General features: G+C 55.4%; 1 long non-coding RNA gene across 12 annotated transcripts in view; it reads left to right on the top strand.

The window, feature by feature from the left end:
- Positions 1-22,102, top strand: part of LOC125694124 (uncharacterized) — a 112,747-nt gene that overhangs the window by 28,071 nt on the left and 62,574 nt on the right. Inside the window, exon 3 of one of the 12 annotated variants that reach the window (XR_007377410.1) lies at positions 17,835-17,937. The exons of 9 other annotated variants lie outside the window; for them this stretch is intronic. This is a non-coding gene — a long non-coding RNA (uncharacterized LOC125694124). Of the gene's footprint in view, positions 1-1,495; positions 1,599-9,664; positions 9,768-17,834; positions 17,938-22,102 lie in introns of those variants that run through there. 2 more of the 12 variants (XR_007377411.1, XR_007377412.1) reach the window with 2 other exon arrangements.

The following is a 22,102-nucleotide window of genomic DNA, read 5'->3' as shown; positions in this document are numbered from 1 at the left end:
CCTGAGCAGCTTTTCTGAGCATCTCTCCAAGCGGATTTTCCCAGCCTTGGTGGAGAGCACCTGGGCCGTTCTTGCTGGTGTTCTCAGGCTGCTGGTGGGTGCATGGCGCCCTGGTGCTGCCAGCTGCACTCCGACTCTTGGGCTTGCAGCGGCAGCAGCACAGCTCAGGGACACCATGTAGTTTTGACTGGGTCTGTCGTGCCGAGGCACAAGAATGGTTGAGCAGACTTCCCGAGCTGGACCCTGGCTCTCAGCCCTTGCTGTCCTGTCCTGGACATGCAAGGTTCCCGGAGGTCTCGGGGCAAGAACTGGGAGTCTGCAGCCTGTAGTGCCCATGGCACGTGCTCTGCCTCCTGCAGAAGGTGTGGAAGAGGCTGCTGCTGGCAGAGCAGGTAGCTTACAGGCCCTAGAAGCTACTGTTGAACGCCAGGGTGCAGGTGCCGGCCGTCCTGCCTGCCTTAAGCAAGGCAGCAAGGGTGGATGAGGCTGCCTCCCGCCCGCCTGCAAGAGAAGCCGAGGAGAATGGCCGGGTGAGGGACAAAGCCCCGTCGCCGGGCTCCCCTCAGCTCCCTCAGCCTGTCTTTGTAGGGAGGTGCAGCCCCCTGATCAAATTTGTGGTTCTCCTCTGAACCCTCTCCAACAGCTCCCTGTCTTTCTTGTACCAGGGGCTCCAGTCCTGGACACAGTACTCCAGATGGGCCTCACAGGTGCAGAGTAGAGAAGGAAAATCACCTCCCTGTCCCTGCTGGCCACCCGTCTTCTGATGGAGCCCAGGATATCATTTGCTTTCCGAGCTGCAAGAGCACACTGCCGGCTCATATTAAGCTTTTCATCCATCAGGCCGCCAAGGTGCTTCTCTGCAGGGCTGCTCTCAAGGACTGCTCCTTCCAGTCTCTATAAATGCCTGGGATTCCTCTGGCCTAAGTGCAAAAATTTCACTTTGCCATGTTGAACCTCATCAGGTTCACCTGGGCCCACCTTTCAAGTCTGGGCGACATCACTTGTTACCCGCCTCCACCTGGACATTAATCCATTAATCACCACCCTCTGTCTGCGGCCATTCAACCAATTTCTTATCCATCGGGTGGTCCACCCATCAAATCCACATCCCTCCAATTCTGAGATAAGGATGGAGATAAGCCTTCCTCTCCTTCTTAAAAATGGGAGCAATGTTTCCCTTTTTCCAGTCACCGGAGCAGTTTACCGGACTTGTATGCATTCAGCTGCATCAGGAAGTCTCAGACATGTTCCACTGTTACAGTGGGATGGAACCTGCTCCCCACACCCTCACTTAGAGATTGCAGGGCCTGTCACATTATTGTCAGATCCAGAAACTTTCTCTTGCACTTGCATTGTTATCCATGGGCCAGACCCCTGCACATTGCAGTGATTTGTGTCTCTCAAGAAGTTCCAAAGTTGCGTGAGCACACAGATCAGACAGCACTCAGCCAGGATGGTATAATGATAATATTTAATCAGAATTCTGTGTTGACAGGATGGAATCAGAATTCTGCACTGACAAGATGGAACCAGAATCCTATGTTGACAGGATGGAACCAGAATTCTACATTGACAGGTTGAAATCAGATGTCTCCGGGGAGCTGCGTGGTGTTTGCAGCCTCGTGCCTCTCCTCTCGTTGTCCCCTGACGCAGCTGCAGGTGCAAATCCTGCGCAGAGCCCGGAGCACAGTCCTGATGACAGCTGGCATCCGGTGGCGAGCTGCTGTTGTCTTCATCTCAACAGATGAGGCACCAGAAATGCTTGGTGGCACACCAGCTGCCTCAGCAGCTGCTTCCTCACTGTTGTCCTCCCATTCTTCCACACCCTCCATGGTATCAGGGCAAAAACAGGAGGGTGTGGGCATGCTCTCAGCTGTCACTGCATTGTCCCTGGCATCCAGCATGCTGTGATCCGTGCTGGCATCACTGGCAGCATCATCAGTGGTCTCTTCCTGTGCATGCTGAATTCTAATGTCCTGGCTTTGAGAATCACAAGAGGCAGGAAAGAAGCCTTCCACCCTCGATGTCGTGGTGCAGGTGTCTAGCATTCCCTGAGCAGTGTCAGTAGCACTGGCACTGGCATGTGCTGCTTGGGCTCTTAGCAGCCTGAGCATGCTCGTGTCTGGCCAAGAGACTTTCCAGCTTAACATCTGCTCCTTCCTCGCCTGATCCCGAATTCTCCAGATTGCTGGGTGTACTGGAGAGCATCCATAAGCCTCCCAGTTGACCTCTCTGGGATCTTGCAGTCTCAGTGCTGCTCCCAGAGCTTGTCTGGAGACTTCAGGCATGGCGGTACCATTTACGTCTCTTTTTCCCTGTTTGCACACTCTTGGGAAGAGCACCGCGTCATTGGCCTCCTCTGCAGAGTGTGCAGCCTTGGGAGAAACTAAGTTGCCTGCATCTTCAGGCACTAATGCAGACAGAGGCTCCTTGTCTCGCTCTTTGCCGCCTGCCTGCCCTTCTGGGCCCTTCTGAGCTGCTCTAAAAGATGGTGTAGCTGCAGCACGAGTGTCTCTGGTGCCCTCCTGAGCAACTCTCCAAGCTGCGTGGATCTTCCCAGCCTTGGTGGAGAGCACCTGGGCCGTTTTTCCTGGTGTTCTCAGGTTGCTGGTCGGTGCATGGCGCCCTGGTACTGCCAGCTGCCCTTCAACTCTTGGGCTTGCAGCGGCAGCACAGCTCAGGGACACCACGTAGTTTTGTCTGGGTCTGTCGTGCTGAGGCGTTAGAATGGTTGAGCAGACTTCCCGAGCTGGACCCCGGCTCTCCGCCCTTGCTGTCCCGTCCTGGACGTGAGGTCTCGGGGCAAGTACTGGGATTCTGCTGCCTCTAATGCCCACAGCATGCGCTCTGCCTCTTGAAGGTGTGCAAGAGGCTGCTGCTTGCAGAACAGGCAGCTTAGAGACTCTAGAAGATGCTGCTGCACGCCGGGGTGCAGCTGCCGGCAGCCCTGCCCGCCTTAAGCGAGGCAGCAAGGATGATTGAGGCTGCCCGCTTCGCCCGCTGGCACCGCCGCAGGTCACCGACGGGGAAAACTCCCGCCCGCCCGCCTGCAAGAGAAGCCGAGGAGAAAGGCCGAGTGAGCGCGGTCCTTCCCGCTCACGCCGCACTCGGCACCGAGGACAGCGCTCAGCCCGCGGGCGGCCGCCGCCCCGCTCCCCGCAGCCGCGCCGGCACAGGGCGGTCCCCACGCGGCGCGGGAAGACGTCCGGCCCCGCCTCCCTCGGGCTACCTACCTGTGCGTCGCGGCGCCCGGAGGCCCGCGAGCTCTCCGGGCCGGGCAGCTGGGGCAGACGGACGCCGCGGAGGGACGAGGCCGGGCTCCGGCCGCCCGGCGGCGGCGTCCGTGGGGAGAAGGAGGCGCGGGACGGACGCGGCGAAGTCGCCGCCGGCCGAGCCCGAGCGCCTCCCTCCCCGGCCCGCACCCCGCGGCGGTCCGGCACGCGTGGCGGCCCCGCGTCGGGCCGGCGCTCGTCCTTCTTGTCCCGCTCCTCGCTCATCGTCGCGTCCTCGCGCAGATGCTCGGTCGCAGGCACTCGGGGGAACCTCCTCGCGGAGCCTCTCTCCCGAGAGTGAGCGGCACTCTCTGCGGGGGACTCCGGCCCCTCGAGGCGGCCCCGCGTCACAATGGCCTTCGGGCGCGACGCCGGCCCGCGTCACAAAGCTCCCGCGCCGGGTTCCCGTCTTCCCGCTTCCCTCGGCCATCTCCGCGGCCGCCCCCGGACCTTTGCCGGCGGCGTCGTGGCCGTCGCTGACGGGCTCGCCCTCCAAGCGGCTGGAAGCGGCCGCGTCCGGCGCGGGGCGGCCCCCTCTCTCGTCTCGTCGCCCAGCCCGGCCGAGTGCACCCGGCCCGAGCGGCCCGTCCGCACCTCGGTCTCGTCCTCGTGCTGCGGCTCTCTGGACCCCGCTTAGAGTTCAGATGTGCCGCGCTCTGTGGAGCGGCCCGCGCTGGAGTAGCTGGGCGTAGCCTGAAGGACTGAGGCTGCAGGCCGTGGAGAGCCGCTAGGGAGCGGTACGCGGGACACAGCTGAGCCCCGTCGCAGGGCTTGCGGTAACCGCAGGGCCGTCCGCAGGGGCTGGAGCAATTGCGGGGCCTGTCACGGTTTATTGTCACATCCAGAGATTTTCTCTTGCGCTCCAGGCTGCTGAATCACGTTGTTATCCATGGGCCAGGCCCCTGCATATTGCAGTGATTTGTGTCTCTCTAGGATTGCCAAAGTGATTGCATACCTTTTCCAGATGTTTTGTTCTTTGTGATTCTGCAGTTGTTCAGGGGTAATGTTACAAAACCCTGGAGGCTGTGCATTTTCACCAGTGATGAACAAGAGCCTGCATGCTGCACTTGTAAAAATCTGTGCCAGCGGAGGTGACCACTGTTTCACAGCTGCTGTGATGGTGTCATTGCTGAAACGCACCACCCAGCACCTCACTGTGCTCACATCCGCTGTTTGGTCTCTGTCTACACTCAGCAAATGTTGATGAATTTCAGTGGGTGCCATTTTGTCCTCGTCGAGGATTTCAGTGACACACCTTTGCTTCATTTGCGGTGTCACGCCAGTTGCCATTTTGTCAGACTGCTCCTCTGCAGCCATCTGTTGTGTGACAAATACAGCAAAATAGTGGTGAGAAGGTTCAACCTCTGTGTCCACATCACCAGCATCTGCCTCTGATGTTCTAGGACAACATAATAAAAATGGAAACTTTACTTTTGTAGCAGACCTCATTCTTTTGCAGATTTAGATCTGCTAATAATCCACAAAGAGAATCAAACGTTCACAAACATTTTGCCAGGAAAGTTCAGCTCCAGAGGTCAGTTTCCCATTTCATATTAGCAGACATAGCATTGGAAAGAAAGGGTACTCACAAGTGCTGGTTGACATTAAAGCATCGTTTCGTCCAAGCTCGGGGTTTGTGAATTCCTAAGAGTTAGAAGTCAGGCAAAAATAGCAGGAAACCTGCCTCCTCTATCGTCTTTGAAAGGTCTTGGAGAATGGCAGAGGAGTCTGAAGACCTGAGGATAGGCAGTGTTACTCTGGTCTTCAAAAAGGGCAAGAAGGTGGATCCAAAGACAGGGATCTTTAAGAGAGAATCCAGCAGCAGAGGGTCACAAAGATGAGTAGGGGCCTCGAGCATCGCCCTTATCACCCTTAGGCTGGGAGACTCTGGACTTTTCAGCCTGGAGAAGACTCAGAGGTGATCTCATTCCTGTTTATAAATACCTGCAGTGGGGGAGACAAGTGGATGGGGCCAGGTTCTTTTTGGTGGTGTGCAGAGATAGAACAAGAGGCAGTGGGCACAAACTGGAATGCAGAAAGTTCCATACAAACGTGAGGAAGAACTTCTTTACTGTGAGGGTGACAGAGTACTACTGGAACAGGCTGCCCAGAGAATATCTCCTTCTCTGGAGATATTCAGGACCTGTCTGGATGCTTTCCTGTGCAACCTACTGTTTCTGTAGCAGCTGAGCAGGCTGCGAGAGGAAGGTGCCAGGAAAATAATCTGCTGTACTCAGCAGTCAGAGGGAGAGACTGATGCCTGGTATCATGCAATGATACGGAAAGACAGGCAGCCCTGTCTTTGGGCGATTTAAGAAATGGATAAGATCTCCTGAAAAACTGACCTTAGGCACACAGCAATGGAAAGAGTTGGAAGCACTTTTAATAACATGTTTCTGAGAGCACGAGAGCTCTCCAACCCCCAGAATAAGAAATCAGGCAGGGCTGGCAGGAAACCAGTATGGCTGAGCAAAGACCTGATGGGGTGGCTGAGAGAAAAGCAGGAAAAACAGAAGTCCAGGAGGAGGGAATGGGTAACCTGGTAGGAATATAGGGATGCCGTCAGGATGTGCCTGGATGGCATCAGGAAAGCCAAAGTACAGATGAATTAATCTTGGGAAGGGCTGTTGGAGCAGGTCCAGAGGAGGACCAAAAAGATTATCAGAGGGCTGAGGGCTGGAACCCCTCTCCTATTAAGCAAGGTTGAGGGAGTTGGGATTGTTTAGCTTGGAGATGAGAAGGCTCCAGGGAGACCTCACTGCCATCTCCAATACTTGAAAGGAACTTACAAGCTGGAGGAGGAGGAACAACTTCTTATGCAGGAAGTGATAGGACAATCCAAGTCATTCTATGATTCTACGACACTGTAGAGAATGTCCTTTACTGGGGGAGTTGGACTAGATGATGAGATCCTTTAACCTGTACAATTCTGTGATTCTGTGATAATGTGCTGTGTGAGGATTTCTTCCAAGTGCTGGTTCAGCAAATGCACAGTTGAATAGAATGACCTTGTTTGACTTTCCTAAGAAAACTGGGATCGCTTTCTGTCTGCACAGACCACTGCTGCTACCGAGAAAACAAATTAAACACATACAAAAGATAACTCGCAAAACACTACAACATTACTACTGAATTCTGAGACATCTCCACTTCCCTCTGACCATGGTTTTGGTGGTATTCTGATTTTAATCCCTCTCAACAACCAGTAGAGTTTCCCTGCTCTCTAATAATTGTATTTTCCCAAATGTGCCAAATTTCTTTACCAAGAAACAAAAAGGTGTTGTCACACTCAGGGTGGCACCATACAGAACCACTCACCCCGTAACCGCAAGTGAGAATCGCTTCATACAAGCACCCGAGTGCCAGGAAGAACGGTCCCCTCATCAATCTCCCCAGTTGCTAACCATGGACGCAGGAATCTTCAAGGCCACAGCCCACCTCCAGTTGCTGGTTCACTCACCCCTTTCTTCACAGGGGATCCCACACACACACCAGGCTTAGCTGGCTTCCCCTTCGCTAGCCTTGCACACCCACATTCTTTGCCCTTGATGGTTCCACTGACACAGGCATCCTCCACCCTGTGCTCTGACACCAGTAGCTGCACTCAGAGACCAAACATCACTTCACTGGCCACCTTTGGAGAGCGTGCTGCTGTGCAACAGCCTGAGTTTTCTGCATCTTGAGGAACCGATGCAGGCAATGGCTCAAGCTGTCCTGCAGGCCCAGGACCTGTGCCCAGAAGAGAAGCTAAATGAACTGTTTCTGTCTCATCAGACTGGGTAAGACATGCACTCTGCAGGTCACCAGATGACTGTCCTGCAGTTCCTGTCTCACCAATCTCTTCCAAACCATGCTGTTCATGTGTGTTTGGCATGCATGAGATGTTCCAGCTGGACATCTGCTCCTTCCTTGCTTCATCCCGAATCTTATGAATTGCTGGGAAAATTGGAGAATATCCATAGGTCTCCCCATAGATCTCTCTGGCATCTTGCAGTTTTGGTGTTTCTCCCAGAGCTTGTTTGGACAATTCCAGCATGGCCATAGCTGTTTCTTCTTCTCCTCCCTCACATGCTGACAGGAGGAGTGGTGCTGCATTGGCCTCCTCTGGACAGTGGGCAGTCTCAAAAGCATCTGAGTTTTCTGCATCTTCAGGAACTGATGCAGGCAATGGCTCAAACTGTCCTGCAGGCCCAGGACCTGGGCCCAGAAGAGAAGCTGAACACACTGCTTCTGTCTCACCAGATGGGGCAAGACATGCACTCTGCAGGTCACCAGATGACTGTCCTGCAGTCTCTGTCTCAGCAAACTCTTCTAAATCACGCTGTTCATCCTGCACTCCAGCATCCCAAGATAAGAACTCTCCTGGTGCAGGAAAGGGGCCCTCCACCCTCGATGTTGTGGTGCAGGTATCCAGCACACCCTGAGCAGTGTCAGTAGCAATGGCACTGTTACGTGCTGCTTGGGGTCTTAGCAGCCTGAGCATTCTCACGTCTGGCCAGGAGATGTTCCAGCTGGACAACATCTGCTCCCTCCTCACCTCATCCCAAATTCTATGAATTGCTGGAAAAATTGGAGAACATTCATAGGCCTCCCAGTTTATCCCTCTGGGATATTGCAGTCTCAGTGCTGCTCCCAGAGGTTTTCTGGAGATCTCAGGCATAGCGATAGCAGTCATTTCTCTTTCTTCCCCCTTGCACACTCTTGGGAAGAATGGTGCATCATCAGACTTCTCTAGAAAGTGTGCAGCCTTGGGAGAATCTAAGTTGCCTGCATCTTCAAGCAGAGTCTCCTTGTCTCGCTCTTTGCCGCCTGCCTGCCCTCCTGGGCCCTTCTGAGCTGCTCTGGACAGTGGTGTAGTGGCAGAACGAGTGTCTCTGGTGCCCTCCTGAGCATCTCTCCTGAGCAGCTTTTCTGAGCATCTCTCCAAGCGGATTTTCCCAGCCTTGGTGGAGAGCACCTGGGCCGTTCTTGCTGGTGTTCTCAGGCTGCTGGTGGGTGCATGGCGCCCTGGTGCTGCCAGCTGCACTCCGACTCTTGGGCTTGCAGCGGCAGCAGCACAGCTCAGGGACACCATGTAGTTTTGACTGGGTCTGTCGTGCCGAGGCACAAGAATGGTTGAGCAGACTTCCCGAGCTGGACCCTGGCTCTCAGCCCTTGCTGTCCTGTCCTGGACATGCAAGGTTCCCGGAGGTCTCGGGGCAAGAACTGGGAGTCTGCAGCCTGTAGTGCCCATGGCACGTGCTCTGCCTCCTGCAGAAGGTGTGGAAGAGGCTGCTGCTGGCAGAGCAGGTAGCTTACAGGCCCTAGAAGCTACTGTTGAACGCCAGGGTGCAGGTGCCGGCCGCCCTGCCTGCCTTAAGCAAGGCAGCAAGGGTGGATGAGGCTGCCTCCCGCCTGCCTGCAAGAGAAGCCGAGGAGAATGGCCGGGTGAGGGACAAAGCCCCGTCGCCGGGCTCCCCTCAGCTCCCTCAGCCTGTCTTTGTAGGGAGGTGCAGCCCCCTGATCAAATTTGTGGTTCTCCTCTGAACCCTCTCCAACAGCTCCCTGTCTTTCTTGTACCAGGGGCTCCAGTCCTGGACACAGTACTCCAGATGGGCCTCACAGGTGCAGAGTAGAGAAGGAAAATCACCTCCCTGTCCCTGCTGGCCACCCGTCTTCTGATGGAGCCCAGGATATCATTTGCTTTCCAAGCTGCAAGAGCACACTGCCGGCTCATATTAAGCTTTTCATCCATCAGGCCGCCAAGGTGCTTCTCTGCAGGGCTGCTCTCAAGGACTGCTCCTTCCAGTCTCTATAAATGCCTGGGATTCCTCTGGCCTAAGTGCAAAAATTTCACTTTGCCATGTTGAACCTCATCAGGTTCACCTGGGCCCACCTTTCAAGTCTGGGCGACATCACTTGTTACCCGCCTCCACCTGGACATTAATCCATTAATCACCACCCTCTGTCTGCGGCCATTCAACCAATTTCTTATCCATCGGGTGGTCCACCCATCAAATCCACATCCCTCCAATTCTGAGATAAGGATGGAGATAAGCCTTCCTCTCCTTCTTAAAAATGGGAGCAATGTTTCCCTTTTTCCAGTCACCGGAGCAGTTTACCGGACTTGTATGCATTCAGCTGCATCAGGAAGTCTCAGACATGTTCCACTGTTACAGTGGGATGGAACCTGCTCCCCACACCCTCACTTAGAGATTGCAGGGCCTGTCACATTATTGTCAGATCCAGAAACTTTCTCTTGCACTTGCATTGTTATCCATGGGCCAGACCCCTGCACATTGCAGTGATTTGTGTCTCTCAAGAAGTTCCAAAGTTACGTGAGCACACAGATCAGACAGCACTCAGCCAGGATGGTATAATGATAATATTTAATCAGAATTCTGTGTTGACAGGATGGAATCAGAATTCTGCACTGACAAGATGGAACCAGAATCCTATGTTGACAGGATGGAACCAGAATTCTACATTGACAGGTTGAAATCAGATGTCTCCGGGGAGCTGCGTGGTGTTTGCAGCCTCGTGCCTCTCCTCTCGTTGTCCCCTGACGCAGCTGCAGGTGCAAATCCTGCGCAGAGCCCGGAGCACAGTCCTGATGACAGCTGGCATCCGGTGGCGAGCTGCTGTTGTCTTCATCTCAACAGATGAGGCACCAGAAATGCTTGGTGGCACACCAGCTGCCTCAGCAGCTGCTTCCTCACTGTTGTCCTCCCATTCTTCCACACCCTCCATGGTATCAGGGCAAAAACAGGAGGGTGTGGGCATGCTCTCAGCTGTCACTGCATTGTCCCTGGCATCCAGCATGCTGTGATCCGTGCTGGCATCACTGGCAGCATCATCAGTGGTCTCTTCCTGTGCATGCTGAATTCTAATGTCCTGGCTTTGAGAATCGCAAGAGGCAGGAAAGAAGCCTTCCACCCTCGATGTCGTGGTGCAGGTGTCTAGCATTCCCTGAGCAGTGTCAGTAGCACTGGCACTGGCATGTGCTGCTTGGGCTCTTAGCAGCCTGAGCATGCTCGTGTCTGGCCAAGAGACTTTCCAGCTTAACATCTGCTCCTTCCTCGCCTGATCCCGAATTCTCCAGATTGCTGGGTGTACTGGAGAGCATCCATAAGCCTCCCAGTTGACCTCTCTGGGATCTTGCAGTCTCAGTGCTGCTCCCAGAGCTTGTCTGGAGACTTCAGGCATGGCGGTACCATTTACGTCTCTTTTTCCCTGTTTGCACACTCTTGGGAAGAGCACCGCGTCATTGGCCTCCTCTGCAGAGTGTGCAGCCTTGGGAGAAACTAAGTTGCCTGCATCTTCAGGCACTAATGCAGACAGAGGCTCCTTGTCTCGCTCTTTGCCGCCTGCCTGCCCTTCTGGGCCCTTCTGAGCTGCTCTAAAAGATGGTGTAGCTGCAGCACGAGTGTCTCTGGTGCCCTCCTGAGCAACTCTCCAAGCTGCGTGGATCTTCCCAGCCTTGGTGGAGAGCACCTGGGCCGTTTTTCCTGGTGTTCTCAGGTTGCTGGTCGGTGCATGGCGCCCTGGTACTGCCAGCTGCCCTTCAACTCTTGGGCTTGCAGCGGCAGCACAGCTCAGGGACACCACGTAGTTTTGTCTGGGTCTGTCGTGCTGAGGCGTTAGAATGGTTGAGCAGACTTCCCGAGCTGGACCCCGGCTCTCCGCCCTTGCTGTCCCGTCCTGGACGTGAGGTCTCGGGGCAAGTACTGGGATTCTGCTGCCTCTAATGCCCACAGCATGCGCTCTGCCTCTTGAAGGTGTGCAAGAGGCTGCTGCTTGCAGAACAGGCAGCTTAGAGACTCTAGAAGATGCTGCTGCACGCCGGGGTGCAGCTGCCGGCAGCCCTGCCCGCCTTAAGCGAGGCAGCAAGGATGACTGAGGTTGCCCGCTTCGCCCGCTGGCACCGCCGCAGGTCACCGACGGGGAAAACTCCCGCCCGCCCGCCTGCAAGAGAAGCCGAGGAGAAAGGCCGAGTGAGCGCGGTCCTTCCCGCTCACGCCGCACTCGGCACCGAGGACAGCGCTCAGCCCGCGGGCGGCCGCCGCCCCGCTCCCCGCAGCCGCGCCGGCACAGGGCGGTCCCCACGCGGCGCGGGAAGACGTCCGGCCCCGCCTCCCTCGGGCTACCTACCTGTGCGTCGCGGCGCCCGGAGGCCCGCGAGCTCTCCGGGCCGGGCAGCTGGGGCAGACGGACGCCGCGGAGGGACGAGGCCGGGCTCCGGCCGCCCGGCGGCGGCGTCCGTGGGGAGAAGGAGGCGCGGGACGGACGCGGCGAAGTCGCCGCCGGCCGAGCCCGAGCGCCTCCCTCCCCGGCCCGCACCCCGCGGCGGTCCGGCACGCGTGGCGGCCCCGCGTCGGGCCGGCGCTCGTCCTTCTTGTCCCGCTCCTCGCTCATCGTCGCGTCCTCGCGCAGATGCTCGGTCGCAGGCACTCGGGGGAACCTCCTCGCGGAGCCTCTCTCCCGAGAGTGAGCGGCACTCTCTGCGGGGGACTCCGGCCCCTCGAGGCGGCCCCCGCGTCACAATGGCCTTCGGGCGCGACGCCGGCCCGCGTCACAAAGCTCCCGCGCCGGGTTCCCGTCTTCCCGCTTCCCTCGGCCATCTCCGCGGCCGCCCCCGGACCTTTGCCGGCGGCGTCGTGGCCGTCGCTGACGGGCTCGCCCTCCAAGCGGCTGGAAGCGGCCGCGTCCGGCGCGGGGCGGCCCCCTCTCTCGTCTCGTCGCCCAGCCCGGCCGAGTGCACCCGGCCCGAGCGGCCCGTCCGCACCTCGGTCTCGTCCTCGTGCTGCGGCTCTCTGGACCCCGCTTAGAGTTCAGATGTGCCGCGCTCTGTGGAGCGGCCCGCGCTGGAGTAGCTGGCCGTAGCCTGAAGGACTGAGGCTGCAGGCCGTGGAGAGCCGCTAGGGAGCGGTACGCGGGACACAGCTGAGCCCCGTCGCAGGGCTTGCGGTAACCGCAGGGCCGTCCGCAGGGGCTGGAGCAATTGCGGGGCCTGTCACGGTTTATTGTCACATCCAGAGATTTTCTCTTGCGCTCCAGGCTGCTGAATCACGTTGTTATCCATGGGCCAGGCCCCTGCATATTGCAGTGATTTGTGTCTCTCTAGGATTGCCAAAGTGATTGCATACCTTTTCCAGATGTTTTGTTCTTTGTGATTCTGCAGTTGTTCAGGGGTAATGTTACAAAACCCTGGAGGCTGTGCATTTTCACCAGTGATGAACAAGAGCCTGCATGCTGCACTTGTAAAAATCTGTGCCAGCGGAGGTGACCACTGTTTCACAGCTGCTGTGATGGTGTCATTGCTGAAACGCACCACCCAGCACCTCACTGTGCTCACATCCGCTGTTTGGTCTCTGTCTACACTCAGCAAATGTTGATGAATTTCAGTGGGTGCCATTTTGTCCTCGTCGAGGATTTCAGTGACACACCTTTGCTTCATTTGCGGTGTCACGCCAGTTGCCATTTTGTCAGACTGCTCCTCTGCAGCCATCTGTTGTGTGACAAATACAGCAAAATAGTGGTGAGAAGGTTCAACCTCTGTGTCCACATCACCAGCATCTGCCTCTGATGTTCTAGGACAACATAATAAAAATGGAAACTTTACTTTTGTAGCAGACCTCATTCTTTTGCAGATTTAGATCTGCTAATAATCCACAAAGAGAATCAAACGTTCACACACATTTTGCCAGGAAAGTTCAGCTCCAGAGGTCAGTTTCCCATTTCATATTAGCAGACATAGCATTGGAAAGAAAGGGTACTCACAAGTGCTGGTTGACATTAAAGCATCGTTTCGTCCAAGCTCGGGGTTTGTGAATTCCTAAGAGTCAGAAGTCAGGCAAAAATAGCAGGAAACCTGCCTCCTCTATCGTCTTTGAAAGGTCTTGGAGAATGGCAGAGGAGTCTGAAGACCTGAGGATAGGCAGTGTTACTCTGGTCTTCAAAAAGGGCAAGAAGGTGGATCCAAAGACAGGGATCTTTAAGAGAGAATCCAGCAGCAGAGGGTCACAAAGATGAGTAGGGGCCTCGAGCATCGCCCTTATCACCCTTAGGCTGGGAGACTCTGGACTTTTCAGCCTGGAGAAGACTCAGAGGTGATCTCATTCCTGTTTATAAATACCTGCAGTGGGGGAGACAAGTGGATGGGGCCAGGTTCTTTTTGGTGGTGTGCAGAGACAGAACAAGAGGCAGTGGGCACAAACTGGAATGCAGAAAGTTCCATACAAACGTGAGGAAGAACTTCTTTACTGTGAGGGTGACAGAGTACTACTGGAACAGGCTGCCCAGAGAATATCTCCTTCTCTGGAGATATTCAGGACCTGTCTGGATGCTTTCCTGTGCAACCTACTGTTTCTGTAGCAGCTGAGCAGGCTGCGAGAGGAAGGTGCCAGGAAAATAATCTGCTGTACTCAGCAGTCAGAGGGAGAGACTGATGCCGGGTATCATGCAATGATACGGAAAGACAGGCAGCCCTGTCTTTGGGCGATTTAAGAAATGGATAAGATCTCCTGAAAAACTGACCTTAGGCACGCAGCAATGGAAAGAGTTGGAAGCACTTTTAATAACATGTTTCTGAGAGCACGAGAGCTCTCCAACCCCCAGAATAAGAAATCAGGCAGGGCTGGCAGGAAACCAGTATGGCTGAGCAAAGACCTGATGGGGTGGCTGAGAGAAAAGCAGGAAAAACAGAAGTCCAGGAGAAGGGAATGGGTAACCTGGTAGGAATATAGGGATGCCGTCAGGATGTGCCTGGATGGCATCAGGAAAGCCAAAGTACAGATGAATTAATCTTGGGAAGGGCTGTTGGAGCAGGTCCAGAGGAGGACCAAAAAGATTATCAGAGGGCTGAGGGCTGGAACCCCTCTCCTATTAAGCAAGGTTGAGGGAGTTGGGATTGTTTAGCTTGGAGATGAGAAGGCTCCAGGGAGACCTCACTGCCATCTCCAATACTTGAAAGGAACTTACAAGCTGGAGGAGGAGGAACAACTTCTTATGCAGGAAGTGATAGGACAATCCAAGTCATTCTATGATTCTACGACACTGTAGAGAATGTCCTTTACTGGGGGAGTTGGACTAGATGATGAGATCCTTTAACCTGTACAATTCTGTGATTCTGTGATAATGTGCTGTGTGAGGATTTCTTCCAAGTGCTGGTTCAGCAAATGCACAGTTGAATAGAATGACCTTGTTTGACTTTCCTAAGAAAACTGGGATCGCTTTCTGTCTGCACAGACCACTGCTGCTACCGAGAAAACAAATTAAACACATACAAAAGATAACTCGCAAAACACTACAACATTACTACTGAATTCTGAGACATCTCCACTTCCCTCTGACCATGGTTTTGGTGGTATTCTGATTTTAATCCCTCTCAACAACCAGTAGAGTTTCCCTGCTCTCTAATAATTGTATTTTCCCAAATGTGCCAAATTTCTTTACCAAGAAACAAAAAGGTGTTGTCACACTCAGGGTGGCACCATACAGAACCACTCACCCCGTAACCGCAAGTGAGAATCGCTTCATACAAGCACCCGAGTGCCAGGAAGAACGGTCCCCTCATCAATCTCCCCAGTTGCTAACCATGGACGCAGGAATCTTCAAGGCCACAGCCCACCTCCAGTTGCTGGTTCACTCACCCCTTTCTTCACAGGGGATCCCACACACACACCAGGCTTAGCTGGCTTCCCCTTCGCTAGCCTTGCACACCCACATTCTTTGCCCTTGATGGTTCCACTGACACAGGCATCCTCCACCCTGTGCTCTGACACCAGTAGCTGCACTCAGAGACCAAACATCACTTCACTGGCCACCTTTGGAGAGCGTGCTGCTGTGCAACAGCCTGAGTTTTCTGCATCTTGAGGAACCGATGCAGGCAATGGCTCAAGCTGTCCTGCAGGCCCAGGACCTGTGCCCAGAAGAGAAGCTAAATGAACTGTTTCTGTCTCATCAGACTGGGTAAGACATGCACTCTGCAGGTCACCAGATGACTGTCCTGCAGTTCCTGTCTCACCAATCTCTTCCAAACCATGCTGTTCATGTGTGTTTGGCATGCATGAGATGTTCCAGCTGGACATCTGCTCCTTCCTTGCTTCATCCCGAATCTTATGAATTGCTGGGAAAATTGGAGAATATCCATAGGTCTCCCCATAGATCTCTCTGGCATCTTGCAGTTTTGGTGTTTCTCCCAGAGCTTGTTTGGACAATTCCAGCATGGCCATAGCTGTTTCTTCTTCTCCTCCCTCACATGCTGACAGGAGGAGTGGTGCTGCATTGGCCTCCTCTGGACAGTGGGCAGTCTCAAAAGCATCTGAGTTTTCTGCATCTTCAGGAACTGATGCAGGCAATGGCTCAAACTGTCCTGCAGGCCCAGGACCTGGGCCCAGAAGAGAAGCTGAACACACTGCTTCTGTCTCACCAGATGGGGCAAGACATGCACTCTGCAGGTCACCAGATGACTGTCCTGCAGTCTCTGTCTCAGCAAACTCTTCTAAATCACGCTGTTCATCCTGCACTCCAGCATCCCAAGATAAGAACTCTCCTGGTGCAGGAAAGGGGCCCTCCACCCTCGATGTTGTGGTGCAGGTATCCAGCACACCCTGAGCAGTGTCAGTAGCAATGGCACTGTTACGTGCTGCTTGGGGTCTTAGCAGCCTGAGCATTCTCACGTCTGGCCAGGAGATGTTCCAGCTGGACAACATCTGCTCCCTCCTCACCTCATCCCAAATTCTATGAATTGCTGGAAAAATTGGAGAACATTCATAGGCCTCCCAGTTTATCCCTCTGGGATATTGCAGTCTCAGTGCTGCTCCCAGAGGTTTTCTGGAGATCTCAGGCATAGCGATAGCAGTCATTTCTCTTTCTTCCCCCTTGCACACTCTTGGGAAGAATGGTGCATCATCAGACTTCTCTAGAAAGTGTGCAGCCTTGGGAGAATCTAAGTTGCCTGCATCTTCAAGCAGAGTCTCCTTGTCTCGCTCTTTGCCGCCTGCCTGCCCTCCTGGGCCCTTCTGAGCTGCTCTGGACAGTGGTGTAGTGGCAGAACGAGTGTCTCTGGTGCCCTCCTGAGCATCTCTCCTGAGCAGCTTTTCTGAGCACCTCTCCAAGCGGATTTTCCCAGCCTTGGTGGAGAGCACCTGGGCCGTTCTTGCTGGTGTTCTCAGGCTGCTGGTGGGTGCATGGCGCCCTGGTGCTGCCAGCTGCACTCCGACTCTTGGGCTTGCAGCGGCAGCAGCACAGCTCAGGGACACCATGTAGTTTTGACTGGGTCTGTCGTGCCGAGGCACAAGAATGGTTGAGCAGACTTCCCGAGCTGGACCCTGGCTCTCAGCCCTTGCTGTCCTGTCCTGGACATGCAAGGTTCCCGGAGGTCTCGGGGCAAGAACTGGGAGTCTGCAGCCTGTAGTGCCCATGGCACGTGCTCTGCCTCCTGCAGAAGGTGTGGAAGAGGCTGCTGCTGGCAGAGCAGGTAGCTTACAGGCCCTAGAAGCTACTGTTGAACGCCAGGGTGCAGGTGCCGGCCGCCCTGCCTGCCTTAAGCAAGGCAGCAAGGGTGGATGAGGCTGCCTCCCGCCTGCCTGCAAGAGAAGCCGAGGAGAATGGCCGGGTGAGGGACAAAGCCCCGTCGCCGGGCTCCCCTCAGCTCCCTCAGCCTGTCTTTGTAGGGAGGTGCAGCCCCCTGATCAAATTTGTGGTTCTCCTCTGAACCCTCTCCAACAGCTCCCTGTCTTTCTTGTACCAGGGGCTCCAGTCCTGGACACAGTACTCCAGATGGGCCTCACAGGTGCAGAGTAGAGAAGGAAAATCACCTCCCTGTCCCTGCTGGCCACCCGTCTTCTGATGGAGCCCAGGATATCATTTGCTTTCCAAGCTGCAAGAGCACACTGCCGGCTCATATTAAGCTTTTCATCCATCAGGCCGCCAAGGTGCTTCTCTGCAGGGCTGCTCTCAAGGACTGCTCCTTCCAGTCTCTATAAATGCCTGGGATTCCTCTGGCCTAAGTGCAAAAATTTCACTTTGCCATGTTGAACCTCATCAGGTTCACCTGGGCCCACCTTTCAAGTCTGGGCGACATCACTTGTTACCCGCCTCCACCTGGACATTAATCCATTAATCACCACCCTCTGTCTGCGGCCATTCAACCAATTTCTTATCCATCGGGTGGTCCACCCATCAAATCCACATCCCTCCAATTCTGAGATAAGGATGGAGATAAGCCTTCCTCTCCTTCTTAAAAATGGGAGCAATGTTTCCCTTTTTCCAGTCACCGGAGCAGTTTACCGGACTTGTATGCATTCAGCTGCATCAGGAAGTCTCAGACATGTTCCACTGTTACAGTGGGATGGAACCTGCTCCCCACACCCTCACTTAGAGATTGCAGGGCCTGTCACATTATTGTCAGATCCAGAAACTTTCTCTTGCACTTGCATTGTTATCCATGGGCCAGACCCCTGCACATTGCAGTGATTTGTGTCTCTCAAGAAGTTCCAAAGTTGCGTGAGCACACAGATCAGACAGCACTCAGCCAGGATGGTATAATGATAATATTTAATCAGAATTCTGTGTTGACAGGATGGAATCAGAATTCTGCACTGACAAGATGGAACCAGAATCCTATGTTGACAGGATGGAACCAGAATTCTACATTGACAGGTTGAAATCAGATGTCTCCGGGGAGCTGCGTGGTGTTTGCAGCCTCGTGCCTCTCCTCTCGTTGTCCCCTGACGCAGCTGCAGGTGCAAATCCTGCGCAGAGCCCGGAGCACAGTCCTGATGACAGCTGGCATCCGGTGGCGAGCTGCTGTTGTCTTCATCTCAACAGATGAGGCACCAGAAATGCTTGGTGGCACACCAGCTGCCTCAGCAGCTGCTTCCTCACTGTTGTCCTCCCATTCTTCCACACCCTCCATGGTATCAGGGCAAAAACAGGAGGGTGTGGGCATGCTCTCAGCTGTCACTGCATTGTCCCTGGCATCCAGCATGCTGTGATCCGTGCTGGCATCACTGGCAGCATCATCAGTGGTCTCTTCCTGTGCATGCTGAATTCTAATGTCCTGGCTTTGAGAATCGCAAGAGGCAGGAAAGAAGCCTTCCACCCTCGATGTCGTGGTGCAGGTGTCTAGCATTCCCTGAGCAGTGTCAGTAGCACTGGCACTGGCATGTGCTGCTTGGGCTCTTAGCAGCCTGAGCATGCTCGTGTCTGGCCAAGAGACTTTCCAGCTTAACATCTGCTCCTTCCTCGCCTGATCCCGAATTCTCCAGATTGCTGGGTGTACTGGAGAGCATCCATAAGCCTCCCAGTTGACCTCTCTGGGATCTTGCAGTCTCAGTGCTGCTCCCAGAGCTTGTCTGGAGACTTCAGGCATGGCGGGTACCATTTACGTCTCTTTTTCCCTGTTTGCACACTCTTGGGAAGAGCACCGCGTCATTGGCCTCCTCTGCAGAGTGTGCAGCCTTGGGAGAAACTAAGTTGCCTGCATCTTCAGGCACTAATGCAGACAGAGGCTCCTTGTCTCGCTCTTTGCCGCCTGCCTGCCCTTCTGGGCCCTTCTGAGCTGCTCTAAAAGATGGTGTAGCTGCAGCACGAGTGTCTCTGGTGCCCTCCTGAGCAACTCTCCAAGCTGCGTGGATCTTCCCAGCCTTGGTGGAGAGCACCTGGGCCGTTTTTCCTGGTGTTCTCAGGTTGCTGGTCGGTGCATGGCGCCCTGGTACTGCCAGCTGCCCTTCAACTCTTGGGCTTGCAGCGGCAGCACAGCTCAGGGACACCACGTAGTTTTGTCTGGGTCTGTCGTGCTGAGGCGTTAGAATGGTTGAGCAGACTTCCCGAGCTGGACCCCGGCTCTCCGCCCTTGCTGTCCCGTCCTGGACGTGAGGTCTCGGGGCAAGTACTGGGATTCTGCTGCCTCTAATGCCCACAGCATGCGCTCTGCCTCTTGAAGGTGTGCAAGAGGCTGCTGCTTGCAGAACAGGCAGCTTAGAGACTCTAGAAGATGCTGCTGCACGCCGGGGTGCAGCTGCCGGCAGCCCTGCCCGCCTTAAGCGAGGCAGCAAGGATGATTGAGGCTGCCCGCTTCGCCCGCTGGCACCGCCGCAGGTCACCGACGGGGAAAACTCCCGCCCGCCCGCCTGCAAGAGAAGCCGAGGAGAAAGGCCGAGTGAGCGCGGTCCTTCCCGCTCACGCCGCACTCGGCACCGAGGACAGCGCTCAGCCCGCGGGCGGCCGCCGCCCCGCTCCCCGCAGCCGCGCCGGCACAGGGCGGTCCCCACGCGGCGCGGGAAGACGTCCGGCCCCGCCTCCCTCGGGCTACCTACCTGTGCGTCGCGGCGCCCGGAGGCCCGCGAGCTCTCCGGGCCGGGCAGCTGGGGCAGACGGACGCCGCGGAGGGACGAGGCCGGGCTCCGGCCGCCCGGCGGCGGCGTCCGTGGGGAGAAGGAGGCGCGGGACGGACGCGGCGAAGTCGCCGCCGGCCGAGCCCGAGCGCCTCCCTCCCCGGCCCGCACCCCGCGGCGGTCCGGCACGCGTGGCGGCCCCGCGTCGGGCCGGCGCTCGTCCTTCTTGTCCCGCTCCTCGCTCATCGTCGCGTCCTCGCGCAGATGCTCGGTCGCAGGCACTCGGGGGAACCTCCTCGCGGAGCCTCTCTCCCGAGAGTGAGCGGCACTCTCTGCGGGGGACTCCGGCCCCTCGAGGCGGCCCCGCGTCACAATGGCCTTCGGGCGCGACGCCGGCCCGCGTCACAAAGCTCCCGCGCCGGGTTCCCGTCTTCCCGCTTCCCTCGGCCATCTCCGCGGCCGCCCCCGGACCTTTGCCGGCGGCGTCGTGGCCGTCGCTGACGGGCTCGCCCTCCAAGCGGCTGGAAGCGGCCGCGTCCGGCGCGGGGCGGCCCCCTCTCTCGTCTCGTCGCCCAGCCCGGCCGAGTGCACCCGGCCCGAGCGGCCCGTCCGCACCTCGGTCTCGTCCTCGTGCTGCGGCTCTCTGGACCCCGCTTAGAGTTCAGATGTGCCGCGCTCTGTGGAGCGGCCCGCGCTGGAGTAGCTGGGCGTAGCCTGAAGGACTGAGGCTGCAGGCCGTGGAGAGCCGCTAGGGAGCGGTACGCGGGACACAGCTGAGCCCCGTCGCAGGGCTTGCGGTAACCGCAGGGCCGTCCGCAGGGGCTGGAGCAATTGCGGGGCCTGTCACGGTTTATTGTCACATCCAGAGATTTTCTCTTGCGCTCCAGGCTGCTGAATCACGTTGTTATCCATGGGCCAGGCCCCTGCATATTGCAGTGATTTGTGTCTCTCTAGGATTGCCAAAGTGATTGCATACCTTTTCCAGATGTTTTGTTCTTTGTGATTCTGCAGTTGTTCAGGGGTAATGTTACAAAACCCTGGAGGCTGTGCATTTTCACCAGTGATGAACAAGAGCCTGCATGCTGCACTTGTAAAAATCTGTGCCAGCGGAGGTGACCACTGTTTCACAGCTGCTGTGATGGTGTCATTGCTGAAACGCACCACCCAGCACCTCACTGTGCTCACATCCGCTGTTTGGTCTCTGTCTACACTCAGCAAATGTTGATGAATTTCAGTGGGTGCCATTTTGTCCTCGTCGAGGATTTCAGTGACACACCTTTGCTTCATTTGCGGTGTCACGCCAGTTGCCATTTTGTCAGACTGCTCCTCTGCAGCCATCTGTTGTGTGACAAATACAGCAAAATAGTGGTGAGAAGGTTCAACCTCTGTGTCCACATCACCAGCATCTGCCTCTGATGTTCTAGGACAACATAATAAAAATGGAAACTTTACTTTTGTAGCAGACCTCATTCTTTTGCAGATTTAGATCTGCTAATAATCCACAAAGAGAATCAAACGTTCACAAACATTTTGCCAGGAAAGTTCAGCTCCAGAGGTCAGTTTCCCATTTCATATTAGCAGACATAGCATTGGAAAGAAAGGGTACTCACAAGTGCTGGTTGACATTAAAGCATCGTTTCGTCCAAGCTCGGGGTTTGTGAATTCCTAAGAGTTAGAAGTCAGGCAACAAATAGCAGGAAACCTGCCTCCTCTATCGTCTTTGAAAGGTCTTGGAGAATGGCAGAGGAGTCTGAAGACCTGAGGATAGGCAGTGTTACTCTGGTCTTCAAAAAAGGGCAAGAAGGTGGATCCAAAGACAGGGATCTTTAAGAGAGAATCCAGCAGCAGAGGGTCACAAAGATGAGTAGGGGCCTCGAGCATCGCCCTTATCACCCTTAGGCTGGGAGACTCTGGACTTTTCAGCCTGGAGAAGACTCAGAGGTGATCTCATTCCTGTTTATAAATACCTGCAGTGGGGGAGACAAGTGGATGGGGCCAGGTTCTTTTTGGTGGTGTGCAGAGATAGAACAAGAGGCAGGTGGGCACAAACTGGAATGCAGAAAGTTCCATACAAACGTGAGGAAGAACTTCTTTACTGTGAGGGTGACAGAGTACTACTGGAACAGGCTGCCCAGAGAATATCTCCTTCTCTGGAGATATTCAGGACCTGTCTGGATGCTTTCCTGTGCAACCTACTGTTTCTGTAGCAGCTGAGCAGGCTGCGAGAGGAAGGTGCCAGGAAAATAATCTGCTGTACTCAGCAGTCAGAGGGAGAGACTGATGCCTGGTATCATGCAATGATACGGAAAGACAGGCAGCCCTGTCTTTGGGCGATTTAAGAAATTGGATAAGATCTCCTGAAAAACTGACCTTAGGCACACAGCAATGGAAAGAGTTGGAAGCACTTTTAATAACATGTTTCTGAGAGCACGAGAGCTCTCCAACCCCCAGAATAAGAAATCAGGCAGGGCTGGCAGGAAACCAGTATGGCTGAGCAAAGACCTGATGGGG

This window comes from Lagopus muta, chromosome 5, assembly GCF_023343835.1.
Source record: "Lagopus muta isolate bLagMut1 chromosome 5, bLagMut1 primary, whole genome shotgun sequence".
In the NCBI taxonomy this organism is placed as follows: Eukaryota; Metazoa; Chordata; class Aves; order Galliformes; family Phasianidae; genus Lagopus; species Lagopus muta.
Note: the sequence above shows the minus strand (reverse complement) of the source record. Positions and strands in the feature narration are given on the sequence as shown.